The sequence below is a fragment of the Neophocaena asiaeorientalis genome, unplaced genomic scaffold, assembly GCF_003031525.2.
Source record: "Neophocaena asiaeorientalis asiaeorientalis breed wild unplaced genomic scaffold, Neophocaena_asiaeorientalis_V1.1 scaffold149, whole genome shotgun sequence".
Classification (NCBI taxonomy): Eukaryota; Metazoa; Chordata; class Mammalia; order Artiodactyla; family Phocoenidae; genus Neophocaena; species Neophocaena asiaeorientalis.
Genome location: NW_020174442.1, coordinates 6,632,430 through 6,638,614, shown reverse-complemented (window position 1 = coordinate 6,638,614; position 6,185 = coordinate 6,632,430).

The window sequence follows — 6,185 nt, the reverse complement described above, 5'->3', positions numbered from 1 at the left end:
CCAAAAAAAAAAAAAAAAAAAAAAATTCTATACAGACCAATCCCTGCACCCTCCCTCATTTCTTGTACACAGACCTAACCTCTCCCACAGCCTGGTCCTTGGTACTTCACTGCACTATAAAATGGATTGTTACAGACATGAACATAGATTAGCAGCTCTCAATCTCAGCACTAGTGACATTTGGGTTGGGTAATTCTTTGTTGAATCAATAGTGTTCATATGGCTAGGGTCAGGCATAAAAAAGTCTGGTATGAAGTGCCACTACATAGGTAAATCTATCTGGCAAGATTTCTAGCTTGGACAATGATACATGTGGGGAGATGAAAGAGGAAAGGAGTCACTGGCTCAGCCAACACATTCGGGTGAGTCAATGCTGGCAAAGAAAAGAGGTTATATCTTGTACCCCAAGGTCAGTTGAGTACCTGGGAGGTTACTGGTGACTCTGACCAGCAGAGCTTCAGTGGGGTTTTAAAAGGGGATTCCAAAACTATGCAACAGCTAAAAACTGAAGAAGCAGAGACAGCACTTTCAAGAACCTTGAGTATGAGTTGGGGAACATAATGGAATTTCTTTTTTTAACCTTAATCCTTGCCAGCGAAAAGGCATTGAATTCCTTCAAGGAGAAGCTATACGACCTGCTAAATTTAACTCCCAAGCTACGTATTTTCTCTCTGTCTTCGTCTTGATGGACATGCGACCAGAAATATTTGCTATAAATTCCTTGCTCTTGATGGTATGTTCAATTAAAAACGTTTTCTCTGAACTGGCTTTTACACCATTGACTTCATTCTATCTCGAATTTCCGTCTTTATGTTTAAATATAACTGCAGCAAAATTCCCTTTAAATATTACTCATTTACAAATCTGAAAATTCTCAGGTATTTTAAAACCCACCTCTTCCAGTCTATTATGATTCATGAAGTTTGGTTTTTGCCTCAAAAGATTTTGCTTCACTTTTTAAAAATTTCAATAACTTAAGAGAGCTTCCTTTTTCAGAGGTATGTGTAGGGGAGATATATTTAAGAAATTTAAAAGGTTTTAATTTCTATGTCTTTCTAAGAATGTTTTTGGAAACTTTAAATAAGAGTATATAAAAAAACTTTTAGATGCTTTATTTATGAAATAGAGTGCCTTTTATTACCTTGCTTTTATTTAACTGATTTCCTCTGCTGAGGAATTTTCTCCCTATTCTACAGCTGCCTATTGAAGTCCCACCCTTCTTTCAAAATAGAACTCAAAACCCACCTCCTCTAGGAAGCCTTCTAATCAAATTGCTCTCACTTCCCTGTAATATTCTTTCTCTGGCACTTAATATATTGAGTTGGTCTTGGTGTTAGAATTATTAAAGTTATTACTCTGTAAGTCTATGGTGAACGTGGACAAGGACAATGTCTTAATTATTTTTCAAAATCTCCTACTGAACTTAGCACCATGCTTTGCAAAACAGATGGTCAAAAATGTTGATTTCAGTGAATCAAAGCCAATCACTTTATTGAAAATGAATCCGAATTGGGCTTTAATAATGTTTTCTGAACTTAGCTTTAAAATATTATAGGCTTTGTTGCATAATCTTGAGCCTATCTTGGGCTAATTGGAAAATAATTTAAAAAAATAAATCATATATATGTTAAGATTTATAGTTTATAAAGTGCCTTAGCTCATTAATTGCTGAAAAATCAATAAATAATTAGGTGAATGGGAAAGAATAGTGGTCATAAATTATTAATGTAATTTACACATTTGTATCATAGAGTTGTTGTAAAACTGCCACCAGTGATTTTATGTCAAGATACTTGGATTGCCCTCTTATTACCTCTGTGACCTCAGGCATATTTGTTATTCGTAAGACATGCATCCTTCATATGTACCATGCCTATCTCCCAAAGTTATTGTCAAGATCAAATTAGACAATGGAAAATAATAGCAGATTAAATTATTGAGAGGTAAATATTCAAGAACTCTACATTGTGTTTTCATTTTACCATTCCCATTTTTATAAAAAAAAAGAAGTCTTGTCACAGACAGTGAATATAATTTGCCCAAGGGCACATAGTTATTAAAAGATAGAATTAGAATTTGATATCCATCTGATTCCAGAGCCAAAGCTCTAGGCCAAAATGCTAAATTGCTAAGTGTCAGCTCCATCCCTTCAGATTTTATAAAACTTGACTATGTAATATTAACTAGCTATTTCAAAATTTTTAAGATCTAAAATTCCTACAATAGAAACTTTTCTTTAAATTTCCTAGAGATATAAAGTAACAAATCTAACCAAAACACTCCATAAACATTGACATGAAATTTAGGCAAAAAATAATCTGTTAGAAGATTGATTTAGGAAACATATTAGCCTAGTAACTTGCCAACTACTTGTCTCCTATACAGTAACTAGTTACACCCTTTGGTATGTTATATATATAAAACTTTGAATCTTACATAAATCCATTAGTAGCTCAATTAGAGGGTTTATTATTGTTTAGGAATTCACTTCAAGTCAAAAATTGAAACCTGAGGAGTTAATCTTACACATTAAAAATATAAAGTCTGTACACTGATGTGTATAAAATTGATGACTAATAAGAACCTGCTGTATAAAAAAATAAAAAGATAAAATTCAAAAATAAAAAAAACTAATACTAAACTTTCTTTGGGTTATTTGTATGGAAATATGTTAATATAAATGTTTCAGACATTACATGAAATTCCTAAAAATCTTATATGTTCTGGTGTAACAAGTCATAATTCTAGTTATTACTTTAAAATATATATCTTCTCAGAAATAACTAAATTTCCTTGTCAATTGCATTATTATGAACTTTCATTAAATCTTTAACTGTGGTTATTTTCAAGTCTTTTGTCATTTACAGAGAGTTCTGGGTGTACTCTGATGCTTTTGCAAAAATGTTCCCATAAAAGGGTTTCATTTTCAAGGAATTCATGGAAAAGACTCTGACAAGTACAGGTTTCTGGTTTCTGACTATACTGCTGAACTGAATGAATAAGCATTTTCAGAACTCTAATGGAAAACTGATGAATTCATAAAAGTGCTAACAAAAGATCAAGATGAAAAAAATTAATTACATGGGACTGAGTGAACTGATGAGGATGATTATAATTTTTGTGACTTTCTGTTTGAATAAAAAAATATATATAAAATCTGATAGATCCATCTATTTTCCTTCTAATTCAAAAATGCTATCGTAAGCCATTCATTCAGATTGATTTCTTTAAGATGCCAAGTTTCAACTGTAATGTGAAATGTGGAGAACACTGCCATCCAGGGGATAGAGGATTGAAAATGCAGAGCCAATGTATGGACACCAAGGAGGGAAAGGGGTGGGGTGGGGGGCGGGGGGCAGGCGGGGAGTGATGAATTGGGAGATTGGGACTGATATATATACAATAATATGTATAAAATGGATAACTAATAAGAACCTGCTGTATAAAAATATAAAATTCAAAAAAGTATATATATAACTAAAAAAAAAAAGAAAATGCAGAGCCAGAATAACAGAGAAACTTAATGCAGTGGTTGTAAGCTGGGATTGAAACAGTTTTGTTGGAATCTGCTGTGAGGTGAATTACTAATAATAGCTCAAGTACTAAAGATTGTAAATGACATGCTGAAAAAAATGACAGGTTTGCCAATAATAATTTCTCTTTACCACTTATTCAAGTAAGAGAAAGGTGTAACGTTTGTTTCTTTAAACCCCATAGCTTTTTTTTTAAAAAAAAAAACATTTTATTGTGGTATAATTGATATACAAAAAGCTGTAAATAATTAATATTTTCAACTTGATGACTTTGGAGATAAGCATACACCGTGAAACCATCACCACAATCTGTGCCATTAGCATATCCATCACCTCCAAAAGTTTCTTCCTGCCCCCTCTATCATTATTTGTGTGATGATAAAAACACTTAAATGCTTTTAAGATTTGTCCTCTCAGCAAATTTTTAAGTATACAATGAAGTATGGTTAACTATGAGAACTATGCTGTACAGTAAATCCACAGCACTTACTTATTTTGTATAACTAAAACTTTGTGCCTTTTGACTAATACTTTCCCATTTTCCCCTCCCTTGGGCCTCTGACAACCACCATTCTATTCTTTGCTTCTATGAGTTTGACAGCTTTTGATTCCTGATATAAGTGGTATCATGTAGTATTTGTCTGTCTGTGTCTGGCTTATTTCACTTAACATAATGTCCTTCAGGTTCATTCATGTAGTTACAAATGGCAGAATTTCCTTCTTTTTAAAAGTTGAATAACAATCTATTGTTTGTGTATAACACATTTTCTTTATCCAGTCATCCACAGATGAACATTTAGATTGCTTCCATGTCTTGGATACTGTGAATGCTGCTGCAGTGGGCTCAGTTACCAGGTGATCCTACCATTCTATATTCCCACAAATGATGCTTGAGAGTTCCAGTTGTTCCACACCCTCACTAGCACTTGTTATGATCACTTTTTAACTATTCCATTAGGTGTGTAATTGTATCATATTGTGGTTTTAACTTGCTTTTCCCTGATGATGTTGAACATACTTTCATGTGCTTATTTGCTATCTACATATCTTTTTTTTTAAATATACCATTTTAAACTATTTATTTATTTATTTATATTTGGCTGCATTGGGTCTTCATTGCTGCATGCAGGCTATCTCTAGTTGCGGTGAGCAGGGGCTACTCTTTGTTGTGGTATGTGGGCTTCTCATTGCAGTGGCTCCTCTTGTTGTGGAGCACAGGCTCTAGAGTGCAGGCTCAGTAGTTGTGGTGCACAGACTTAGTTGCTCCGCGGTATGTGGGATCTTCCTGGACCAGAGCTTGAACCCTTGTCCCCTCCGTTGGCAGGCAGATTCTTAACCATTGCACCACCAGGGAAGTCCCACATATCTTTTTAAGTGTATTTTCTGTCCGGATCTTTTGGCCACTTATTTTATTGGGTTCTTTTTATCCTTATTGAGTTTGGAGAGTTCTTTACATATTCTAGATAAAAGTCCTTTATAAAATATGTTAGTTGCAAAATTTTCTTCTACATGTAGAGCTTATCTTTTTACTATCTTAACAGTGCATTTTGAAGAGAAGTTTTAATGTTGATTCAGTCCAGTTTATCAGTGCATTTTTATATGGATTCTGCATTTGTTCTGATATCCAAGAAATCTTTGCCTAACCCTAGGTCACAACGTCTTTGTCCTATCTTTTATTCTCTAAGTTTTACAGTTTTGTGCTTTACATTTAGGTGTATAATACATTTTAAGTTTTTTTTTTTGTATTTGGTGTGAGATGTGGGTCAAAGTTAATTTTTTATATGAGTATCCAATTGTTTCAGCACAAATTTTGAAAAGGCTACCTTTCCTCCACTGAATTATCTTTACAACTTTGTTGAAAATCAGTTGTCCATATATGCATGGGTCTATTCCTCAATTCTATTCTGAATGCTAAACATCCATGAGTTTAGTTATAATCTAGAAATGTATGATTATAATTTTTTGAAAGTGCAAAATGATAGAAATATCAGTCATCAGGTATGTTAGATAAGGAGAATATTACTTTTGAGGCAATTTCCTTTTTTCAAAGAACGTGGGTGTTATAGACTGAATTGTGTCTCCATATATTGAAACTCTAATCCCCAATATAATGATGTTTGGAGATAAAGTCTTTAGGGAGTCAATTAAGGTGAAACAAGGTCATAAGGGTGGAGCCCTAATACAACAGGATTGGCATCCTTATAAGAAGAGGGAAAGACATCAGAGAAGGCTCTTCCGGCTATGCACATTGGAAAGGCCATGTGAGGACACAGCAAGAAGGCTGTTTCTGCAAGCCAGGAAGAGAACTCTCAGGAGAAACAACCATGATAGCACCTTGATCTTGGACTTCTGGCCTCCAGAACTGTATGAAAATAAATTTCTGTTGTTTAAGCCACCCATTCTGTGGTACTTTGTTGTAGCCTGAGTAGACAAGTACAGTGGGATTTGAGAAAGTCTTAAGAAGTTTGAATTTGGAAAACTTGAGTCCCTATTGTATATGCTTGCGAATCCTTACTTCCACTAAATGTAACACTGCAATAAAGAGGAAAAAGATCTTGTACCAGTTGCTTTTAATGATAGTAGTTTTGTTGTTTCATATCTCTGACAGCATTTAAATGATCCAGGACCAGCCTTTCAGGAATAAAAGGGGCA